Here is a 12,140-nt window from a genome sequence, read left to right as displayed (position 1 = left end):
AGAGAAAGTAAATAAATGCTACCCTCTACTGTTTTTCATTTGTAAAAATGAGAGTGAACTCAGGAGGAATAAAGGTGAAATCTTGTCTGCTTAAAAACAAAATAGCCATGTGAAGCCTTAAAAGCCTATAATTTACCCAGGAGCTGAAACATATGTACTCTCAAAATAACCAAAACAAAGAAATAATCTATTTAAAAGCCATGAGCATTATAGACTCTTAGCTCCAAATTATACCTTCCATTAAAGTGGGAAGAAACCACTTGGATGTGTTGTACAGATAAACAACAAATGTGTGCTTCTGAGTGCCTGGAAGGTCTGAGGTATTCATGAACTATAATTTACCATGAGGAAGAGCAGAGTCCCTCTGATAATGGGGGTGTCTGCTTCTAACCAGACGATTTTATAGTCAGCCAGAGAGACATGGATTCTGGATGGAATATAAACCAGTTTTCATCATGACAAGATGAGAACATTTTCAAGCAATCTTCTGAAATAATGGGATTTGAATATTTAGCAACCTGGTGTGTGGGGGATCTATGAATTACTTCTCCCTTCTCTTTGGGAACCACAGCCCCCATTGCAACATGCACACACACACACACACACACACACACACACACAAGGTAACACTGAATTTTGGATAGTAAATTCACAAGACAACCCTCCATCCTCCAGTTTCTAATTTTAAACACTGAGTTATGACTTTCCTCTTAAGGGCATTCTAAAATGACCTTCAATAAAATTGAAATCAGGATTTGTTTAATTAATTTATATTTTGGGTAAACTAAGTTCTCATCATGCACTCTGAAACAGCTTAGAGGCTTCTAGAGAAGACAGACATGTCAACAAACACTAAATGAAACAGCAGAGTTGTACATGCAGTCATGGGGTTTTATTCTAGGAGGTATAGACACAGAAGTATAAGGAAGCTGTTTAGGGAGAACTCCTTTGGCATTTGTGTTCTGCTGGCCTTAGACCCTGCTGGCCGGCATTCTGTTTCTTCACCAGATTGTCCCTGCCTCTTGCTGCTCCCATTCCCCAAATCACCTCTCTCAGAATTTCAGAATCTAATTTGTAACCTAGTCACACAAAGACATAGCATGGAGTATAGTGGATGAAGGGAGAGGTGCTACATTAAACTCTAGGGGGGTTATAATTTTATAATTTTTTGAAATTAGAAAAAGAAACAAATTAGAAATTATTTTTATATAATTTGTGTAAGTTTTATAATTTCTAGCATAATGCAATGGATAAAAACCGTGTTTGTGCCAGGCATACAGTATAGGGAGAGAGCAGGCATCAGGCCCTCGGCTAGGACTCTTTAACAGTTCATGCTTGTGTGAAAGCTAGTACTGGAAGCACACATAACAAGGCTAGTTTTACCTTGGGGCAAGTCCTAAAGGCTGTGTGACACTTTGCTCCATCTTCACAAGCTGAGCCCCAGCTCCTTGCCACGTTCCTTTTTCCTGAAGAATCTGGGAAGATGCAGAGAGCAGCTGGCACTGACTGAAGGACACATGTCTTATGTCACCTGCCATTTACTGCTCTTCTCCTACACTGTTTCAGCCTCCTGTCACTATGTAGCCCAGTGTCTTACGGATTGTCTGTGCTTTTAGTGATATCAGCAGCTGGTGTTTCTTCCTGTGGACTATCCTCTAATTGAAGGTTATTCCATTAGGATCTCTGAAAGAGATACAACAAATTGCCTTCATCTTTTCAGTGGAGACAGTCACCATAATTTGCAAACCAAACCATGGGGACAAATTCCTTCCAGTAAGTGATGTGTTCGTAAGAAAACTCTTAATACTGGTTTAAAAAATAAGACTTACCTATGTAGCTGTACTACTTAATGCTAATATAGTTATATTATGCAGGGATCATTAAAATGGTTATTTTAATCAACTATTGTTGTTTGATACAGCTGTTAAAAACAGACTGCACACTAAGTATTTTTAAAATAAATGATTCAGGTCGATTCTAGTTATCATCATATTGGAAATATCAGGAAATATACTCATTTCTATGGTAGATGAGGAAAACAGGTAAGGATATATGAAAATGACATAAATAAAAACCTTGCCCTCAGGTTTTCTGTGAAAGGAGGGAGGCAGCGATATAATATCAGCAGTAAATTATAATCATTTTATTATTTTTGTTTGTTTTAATTTTGAGGTTAACTTACTTTAGTAAATGGAACTGTTTTGCATTCTTACTGTTGCAAAACTAGTCAGACAGATGTCTGCTTAATTAAACAACAACAAAACATTTTGAAAGGCTAATCATAGTGGCTTTGTTTCATTTGGGTTTTTACAGTAGTTTATGTGGTCTTTAATACTTCAAGCAGCTTTTGGTATCCTATTACTTTGAACTTTTCTCAACAACCCAGGTTGTGGAATTGAGGGAAGTGGGGAGATGAGGGGTATGTGCAGAAGTTCATGATGCGGAGATCTAGGAAGACTTACCAGGACCATCATGATACATTCTGAGCTCCTTTCGTATTCTGCTGGATACAGCTCCCATTTCAGCACCATGGCTCCATTCTTTTTGACACCCTTTATTTTCCCAGTCCCATCTTTCCCAGGGCCCCTTGACATTTATACGTTAGAGAAAGGAAGGTTAAGCAGGCTGACTTCTTGGGATATGTCTCAGTCCCTCACTTTGCTACATTGAATTTTCTTGGTATTGTTTTTTTTATCAGCAGATATTTTCCTGTACTTCTTAGTGTCTACAAAGCCCTAGAGTATGGATGCGATTCAGGAAATACTGATATTATGTGCAAAATCTTGGGTTACTAAGAGTCATGAGGAAACTTCTGGAGTCAAAGGATATGTTCATTATTTTGATGATGAAGATGGTTTCATAAATGTGTACCTATATCAAAATTCATCAAATTATATATTTTAAGTATGTGCAGTTTCTTGAATGCCAATTATACCTCAATAAAGATGAATACATCCAAGGAGTACCAAATTATCTACTTCCTATTACCAAATTATATGTTATTGTCTTCAGCATTTTTGTTAACTCTGTATTTTCTCCTGGATTTTTGTCCTCTTGCGTATTTTTCTTTTTCCAACAGTCCACAGGAAGTCTTTTCTGCTCAGACATCTTCATCACAGCAATGGAAAGTCACTCTTCCAACCGGCACTGCCACAGCCTCCATAGCCCTGTTGCTGCACAATCTCTCAAGACCTTAATTTATCCAGTCTTTCATTGTTAATTGCATAAGTATGACAAACATGATGCTCTAAGAATAATCAGAAACCATCATACTGTATGGATATGTGTGAAGAGAGTTTAGACTCATGTCTCCACGAAAGGGACCAGAGAGTGAAAGATGGCCATTCTCCAGGTTGCTACTCTTGAGGAAAGCAGTAAATGGTGTGATATGACTGAATTCCCTAGAGCAAAATAATATTTCTGTTTGGGAAGATTATGGGAAATTAAACGCTTCTGGGAAACAATCGAATATCCTAGAATTTGAAAAAAGATTCACATTCTCATGGCAATATATCAACATTTAGAAGTTTGAGGGAAAAGACAGATATGTAGGCCATCCCTTAGTATTTGATCCTATTTTTCATCACATAGACCAGGTCCTTCTATATATAGCAAATCACGTTATTTTAAACCCAGTCATTTACAAATATTTCTTCAAACAGAGAAAATGATGTCTAGTTCTCATGAAGCACATGAGTGATATGAAGACAGAAAAAGCAGAACATTTAGAAATGATGGATTGAGGAAATGAGAAGGAGTTTCAAAGAAGTTGTAAAAGACTCCCATCAGTCATGCCTGACTGTCCATGGTCATATGTGAAGAAGGAGGCAGAGGGAAATATTGCTTAAAATAAAATGCTTGGCCAATTCTTACCACCTAACCTCATTTTCCAGCAAATGAATTTTTCCCCAAAATGTTTATTTTTCTTCAAGTGAAAACTTATGTTTATAAGAAAGTAAAAATGCTTGCTCTCAAAATCACAATTTTATTTTGCATTTGTGGATATTTCAAACTATCACTTATTTTAAGAGTTGCAGATGTTTTTACAATGACTATGATATATATATATATGTGATATATAAATAATTATAGGGAATAATATTTCTAGAGAAAATATAAAAAATATTCACGCTTTCAATGTCACATGTCATTCAATACATGAAACCTTACTGAAAATTAATTTTTCTTTTTTTTTTAGGTGTTTAATTTTTTTCCAAATAGCTTGACCCAGGCCAAGCCAAAGGGGAAAAAAAAAAGTGAGAAAATAGGTGAAGTCAGTCAATTAAAATACACATTAAGTGATTCTCAGTATACCTTATGTCACATCTACACAGAGTTTATTCACATACCAAATCCTATTTGAAAGCTTTTGGAAAAATTCTAAGTTCGAATGACTCTGATCATGGTGTCCTGATATAAATGATTTCAAAGGTAACTCCTCATTCTGTGATAGTTTGTGAATTTTTCTTTGTAATTGTGTCCTTTTATTTAAAATTTTTTGATTATTTTTATAAACAGGAAATATGGCCATAGAATGAATGGAAATCCAGTGTGAGACTAATTTTGAGCTATAGGTAGAAGACTTGAAGTATGTGGACTGATGGAGAGTAGAGATGTGCCTGAGGAGAAGGACCCCTGTAGCCGGAAAAAAGTGGTGGAGCAGGTCAGTCCCACCACAGGTACTTTGCTATTCACAGAACCAGGCCCTAGGAGTCCAGAGATGGCAAAGACATAGCTCCTTCCTGAAGGAAGATGAAGAGAAAAATGTGCTAATCCATGACGTTGCTTACTGGTTAGCAATGACAGAAACTGGCCCAAGTTTTTAATTCAGAAAAGGCTTCTTAGAAAAGAGGATGTGTGTACTCACTCTTCAGGAATGGTTGAAGTTACTCAACCGAAGAAGAGCAAGAATATTGTCCTAAGTAGATGGAATGAAGTACACCGAAGTTAGAGGTATAACTTCATCATATTGAAACACAGAGTGCAGGATGCGCTGTGCTGGCAAGAGAGGTCCCAATCTGCTGTTATAAGAGGAGTTCTTTTTGCCCAGATAAGAACCACCTTACAGCAGGGCAGAAATATGGTTGGATTTTAGTTTTACACAGCACGATGTGCATAACCAAGTCTCCTAAGAAGCAAAGCAGAGCAGTTCAACTAAAACACATGAGATTGGAAGAATGAAATAGAGAATATTTCACCAAAAGGTCGAAGAACCAGCTTGTTCTCAAAATCAAAACTACAAGATCTGTTATTATTATTTTACTCATCTTCTATTTAACTCCTTGGTGGGCTGGGGGTGGGGAGATAAGGGAGGAATTCCTGCCCTGTGGTTATGAGGATGGCCAAAAGCACAATATTAGACACTGGGTAATTAAGATAAACAGCAGTTTATTAGTCAGATATATCGTGAAGATCAGTCACACGAATTGTGAAGTTCAAGCAGTTGGAGGTTGTATGCCACTCACAGCCACACAGGGGTTGCGTTGAAACTAGGGGCTATACGAGTGAGCTTTGACCTCACAAACAGGGATGGGATGACCCCATTTTCTGTGGAAGGATGTGATAAGCTTGTTTAAAGAGTTCTACAAGCTACAAGGAACTAAAATCACCTCTTTAGGGATCAGCAGTAAGCGTGCCCAGTCCCCTTGATGATGAAGGGTGTTTGGCTAGGGGACTTCATGCATGGGAACAAAATCAGGATGGAACTGGTGGTTAGGCCAGTCAAGGTTCTCCTGGTTTCAGATATCAATGCAGCACACAGTACCAGGTCCTACTTTCAGGCACTACATTTTAGTTATGTCCCAAACAGTAAAGATCACAACCTTCTTTAATATTCATTGGCCATTTTCTATGTGTCAGGCACCTGTTCTGAAAGTCTTATTTCTTTTAATAATAAAAAATAAATAACCTTCACAGTAGAAACCATAACTGTCCTCATTTCAAACACAAGGAAAGTGAGACATAGGAAGGTTATTTGATTTTCTCAGTTCACAGTAAATATTAGAACCAGAATTTGAACTCCAGTTTGTCTAATGCCAAAGTCCTTAGAATATACCTGATGCATAATAATAGAAAGAAACCATTACTCACTGATTTATATTTCAGTTAAATCCAACACAGATATAATATGAATTGAAATATGAAATAAAGTCTTAGGACAACTTCAAATGATTTCATGCCCAGAGGGGTTACTTTGACTCTGATCCTCGATCTCCTGGTATGTACATTGACCCCCTTATACCTTTTATGATACCTCCCTGGAAATTTGGAGAAGCACTGGCTGTAGGAAGAAGTCTGGGTCTCAGTTCCAGCTCTGCGGCCAAGAGTAACACCTGGCATAAATCACTTGACTCCCCTTGACTTCAGCTTCCTTAGATGTCAAAGGAAAAGGCTAGGATACCTGTCCTCTGAGAACCTGAACAAGGCTCAGGCCACCCACTCATGAGGAAACCAAACTTCTGCCCTAGTAACACTTACATTCTTGTCATGGAGGACAACAAATTGTATAATTTCATATGGTTTTTAAATGCTTCAAATAAAATTAATTATGTTGAAAAGTTGAATTCTGAAGAAGAAAATTCCAACAGTGGAAAGAAGAAAAGGTTCCTTGTGACTGTGTTTCTGTGCAGCAGGACCAGTGGGTCTGGAGTAGGGAAAATGATGAGGAAAACAGAAAAGGTTTAGGGGACAAACAGGTCCTTACTTGTGGCAAGAGGTTAGCTGTAACTTTGAAATTTGTATCTAGATTCATTCATCTAGGATATGTCATCTTTGGAAAGATACAGAAAAAAAATATCTAATAAAAATAGGAAATTATCTGAACAGAAGCTTCTAGGATGCCAAAAAACTAATTTTTTATTATGTACACACAACATCATCCAAAATACAGCCAAGATCTACCTGATGGAAATATGAAATCAATCACTAGACATTGATATCCCACAAAAAAGGCACAGACAACAAACAGACAGACAAAACACAGACACAGCAAGAAAGTTAGCGTGTGGCATCATTCCATTGTTTGGGGGAACCAATGAGGTCACTGTGATCTTCAGTTTCAGTTTAAAATGGGAGACAGAGTCAAGTTGCAGTGAGTTAAGGCATAAGTGAGAGATGATGGAGAGGAGAGAACGAAGGCTTCTCTGCCAGAAGAAGTGTAATATAGTAAAGAAACAATACACTCAGGTGGGAGAATGAAGTTCACCATAAGACTGATATGAACTTTCAAATATGGTAGCTGTGTGCACATATTTTATGCAGAGGGTACCAATAAGGGGAAAGACATTGAAGCTTCCCAAGAGAGAGGATAGTTGATACAAAAATGTCTCCATTTTGGTGTAAGCTGAACAAGAATAATAAAAACAAAGAAAGAATGAAAATCAAAATCTATAGGGGCCTTTACAGGGAAGATGCAGATGGCAAAAGCCTGGAGTGCTGATAAGATAAGAGCTGTTGGTGTGGGAGAAGCAGACGGGCAGGCACAATAAAACCTGAGAGCACATCCCGGAAGGGTAGAGGTTAAGATTTTGGAGATTAAGGAGTTCTCAGCAGGGTTTGCTATTATGTCCTAGGAATACAGAGCGATCATTTTCCTTCTCCCCTTCCTTAGAACTGTTGTGTGAACCCCTTTCTGTCACGTCTGTGGTATACAGTTCCTCCTGGCATTCACTGCCTGGGGCTTTTAGACTTGCACATTCTTCTGATTATAACACATCTGGGGCTAACTGTGGGAATAAGAGTCTTGATTAAAATGAGAGTTTGACTTAATTGATATTACAAAATAGAATCCCTCACTTTTTCAGGCTTTATTCCATATGTCTGAAATTCCAGTACCTTTTATTGATTTTGAAATTGAGTTCAAGGCACTGTGCTAAATACATAAGCTTCTAGCCTGAGCAAGAGCAATAACAGCCCTACTCTGTGGACTCAATCTGTTTTCCAAATACTGCATCACACATGGCCTCACTCCTTTGAAACCAGGTTCAGAAACAGGGAGGCCTAGAGCAATGCTACCAAGTTTGGCCTGTGGACCTACATCAGTACTTCTTGATATTAGCTGGCAAAGGGTGATGACATAGCGGTGAGCATATGGAAATGTTTGAACCAGTTCGTAAGATTAAATTTATGTCTGCTGAATATGATAATTAAAAATGAGGGACTCAGTTACATTGTGTATGTCTTTATTATGTCTACATTTCACTTTCCTACAAGTTTATTTTTGTTGTATACTTTCTAAAAGTAGCACTAATAACAGATTAAGGGGAAAAAATTAAACAGTCCTCACCACAGGTATGGTAGTTAAGAAGCACTCTCTTTTCACCAGTTTCAGTAGCTTTTTGATAAGAAACAGACTGCATTTCAGAGTTGGAGGGCTTATTTACATCCTTGCTCCCTTTCCCTTCCTGTAATATAAAGCCATGGGCTCTGCATTCATTCATCCAGGCCATCAACTGGTAGACAATTCTGTAACAGTGATCTGTCAACAACAGGGCATTTATTAACAAAAGGAAAATACCAATATAAAATGAGACCTTAGAGGCTGATTTTCTTAAACTCTAGACAAGGACCATGGGAAAATATTCCATTTTTGTAGCTAATTTCACTATCAATTAAAAAATAAATTTACTCTTAACTATGGAAACTAAATAGCTTAAATGATATCATTAACTTTCAGGCTCAATTCTGAATATAATACATTAGCTTCTGGCTACGTATGAAGTCTATTTAATACCTCCTTTATAAAGTATATGAAGGGAAGTAAAATGATTCCAAAAAAGTATAGTTAAACACTGGTAAGTATGCATGCATTCGAATTGGACTAATATAAAATGCTATCATGCAAATAACTATTATTATTTATTCTTATTTGAGTGAACAAAGCTTTTTATTGATAGAATGAATAAAACTACCTTTCAATTTTAGAACTTTTATGGGACAATTTAGCCAACATCCAGGTTTTGATTGTCTCAAGCACATAAAGTACGCATGTAATAAATGCGTAAGTGACTTAACTTCAGCTCAGGCTGTGACATGGAAACACAATGAGGCTAGTACTTGATACTGAAATGAGAAGTAAGCAGAACACACCAACAAAAACAGTGTCTCGGTGTTGTTTTCTCCTTGGGCTGCAGAAAAATATCAAATTTGTTCTCAAGGTGGCAGTAGCAGCCTGAAGACTCTTGTTCAGTAAAGCATGTCTTGCTCTGTCCACAGAAAATCTAAGACAAAACCCATTTAGAAAGACAAGCTTTCTCTCTTTCATGGCTATGAGATGTCGGAATTTCTTAACTGCACAAAATATCTTTTTTAGCCAACTAAATAATATGATACAGAGAGAATGGCCACAATAAGAGAGTAGCAACTTCTATCTTGGAAAAAGAAATGGTGGTCTAATATTTTATTTCAGCAAAAGAGGAAGGCACCAGGGAATACAAATATCTTCTCCACAGGACCTAAAATTGTAATGTCAAAATCGTAATCACTTTCTTTAAGGCCTTGATCACAGTTAGATACAAATTTCCTTGGGTAGCTTAGCATTTAACAGATGACATAGGCGTCTATAATTTTAGTGGTGGAAGAATTAAGTTCTCATTTCACCATCTTCTTATTTCTTGCTCCTCTCCCTTTTTGCTGAATTTCTCTCTTCTCATTTCTTACACTAATTTTTTCCATCCTTCTTTTCCTTTCTTCTTTGGCATTATGACCACAATTTAAGATCGTATATATGACTTTAAATATAAGTCAAATATATTAGTATATAATATAGTCCAGGAAGAAAATATTTGGAATTTTAGAAGTACATAAGAGAACTATTTTTATAGGTGCTTTTCCTAGTGAAGAAGGTGGGGGAAGAAACAAAATTCATTTTGGACTTACAAGCCATATTCTTAAGAAAAAATGATATTGGTAATGGAAGGTAAAGTTAGGAACTAGTTTATCACAAAGAAAAATATGATTCAAAGATTAGGAACACATAATAAGGTAACAGAATTTAAATTTTCCATGGGCAATTGGGGAGGTGGAGTCTCAGAAGCCAAATGAGAAGGAAAGGGGAATAAAAATGAAGGAAGGACGGAGAAAGTTCCTACAAAAAGGGGGACAAGGTCCTTCTTACATGGCAGTAGTGGACATCTAAGGAAGATTGTCAGTGAAACAAATCCTTAGGTGGGGCGTGGACAAGGACATTATGCATACTTCAAAAGGAATATATTTCACTTACAGCAGCTCTTGTCTGAGTTATGAAAATGTGCCTTTGGCTTTAGTTCTGAATAATTCTAACTTGCTGAAGTTGATATTGGTTCATGAACTTTGACCCTGAGACACTGGACTCTTCCTGGAACTGAGTATTTTCCTGACTAGGGAACAAATAAATTATTTTAACCACCTGTATATAGACCTATGGACACACACTCTCCAGTGTGCTGGTTTTCAGTGCTTAATTAGCACAACTGCCATGAACTTCCGCTTTTCAGTTCTGCAAGATCCTGAACACCCATCACCAAAGTACTCAGTGATTTAATCCCTGGTGTGTATTTCCTTGCTTGTCACAGTTAATGTAAACTCAGCTGTGTAATGTTTACCTCTGTTGGCATTTGTTTCATCTGACAAGCGTATAGCTAATATTTAATTTGAACTGCATTTCTTGCTGCCCTCTATTTCCCCTTCCTCATCACTAAACTTTAGCAAAAGTCCAGTATTCAAAACAGCATATCTTAGTAGTGTTTTGGGAAACGTCTCCCAAACACCTCACTTTTATTCTCTTCTCCCTGTAGGAGAGACTTCCACCAGTTTGATCCTTGAACTAACCACCCAGTTTTCTCTCTTATTCCCATGAGAGTAAATTTCAGTGACTCTTGTTTGGAGGATAAAATTCAAATTCACAGAAGTTTCATTAAAGTGTTGCTACATCTGGTCTAAAACACATTTCCAGTCATATCTATCTCCAGTCTCCTGAATTTATGTGTTGGTGGTTTCTTTTAAATCTATCTATTTATTATTCTTTGAATCCGCCCAACTTGATTACTCCCTTATTTCTTCGAATTCCATCTTTCACCTAGAACTATTGTGCTTGCCTTTTCAAACCCTATCAATGTTTAAAAACCTGATTAACATCCTTCTAGTTTGAAGAAGCCTTTTAGAGCTTGCCCCTAGCCATTTCTCACACCCCTATCTTCAATGTCTTAGCCTCCATTACATGTACCATTTACTGGGTGACTGGGTAAACACTATTTGTAGCCCTATTTGACTTGTCATTGGCAGGTTATATTTAGCTTGCCATTGGTTTTTCTCAAATTCATGCCACACAAGGGCATGTTCTTTTCTTTTCTTTTCTTTTATACATCTAGTTCTTTTCTTTTATACATCTCTGTAGTCTCCTCGGCAACTAAGTGACCCAACTGTTCAGTTTAAAAGGTCTATTAAGCGCCTATGATAAAACAACATGCTAGGCACCAAGGATATTTTAATCAGAATGTACTGGGATATAAATTTGGTTACATATAACCTGTGAATCTCAGCAGTTTAAAACCACAAAGGTGTATTCACCGCTGAAGCAACCTGTCTGTCATAGGGAGTCTTGGCATCCTGCACACTCCCACATCAAGGCTTCCAGAGCAGACACAGAGTGGAACACAGCTGCATTCTTCACACTGGGAGAAAATGGATAGTGAGTCTCACACTGACTCTTCATGTTTTCCACTTGGAAGAAATATGCAGCGCTTCTGCTCACATTTACTGGCAAGCAAGTCACATGGCCCAACCTTCTATCAAGATCATAAGGAAGCACAATCCTACCATATTGAAATATTGAAGAGAAGAGTACTTGAAATATTTGGTAGAGTGGGCAGATGGCATGCAGCCGAGATATGTGTCACGCACTACCTCGATGAGAGTGGGAACCCGATTATCTATTTATGACACCTATTATGCATTTTGCATATAGCAGTGGATACTGTTGAAACATGTCATATATATTCAATCAACTGACATTTAATTATGTATTCTGTATATTTTCCTACTTCTAATGATTAAATGTTTATTAGACTTGCTAATAGTGAAGGATGACTGCATCATAGTCCTGGTATGTTCCTTCATCATACGCTCAAATAGTTAAGCCTCATAGTTAAGCACTAGTCAAAGCT

This window comes from Manis javanica, chromosome 9 (assembly GCF_040802235.1).
Source record: "Manis javanica isolate MJ-LG chromosome 9, MJ_LKY, whole genome shotgun sequence".
NCBI classification, from domain to species: domain Eukaryota; kingdom Metazoa; phylum Chordata; class Mammalia; order Pholidota; family Manidae; genus Manis; species Manis javanica.
This window is presented reverse-complemented; position numbering follows the sequence as displayed.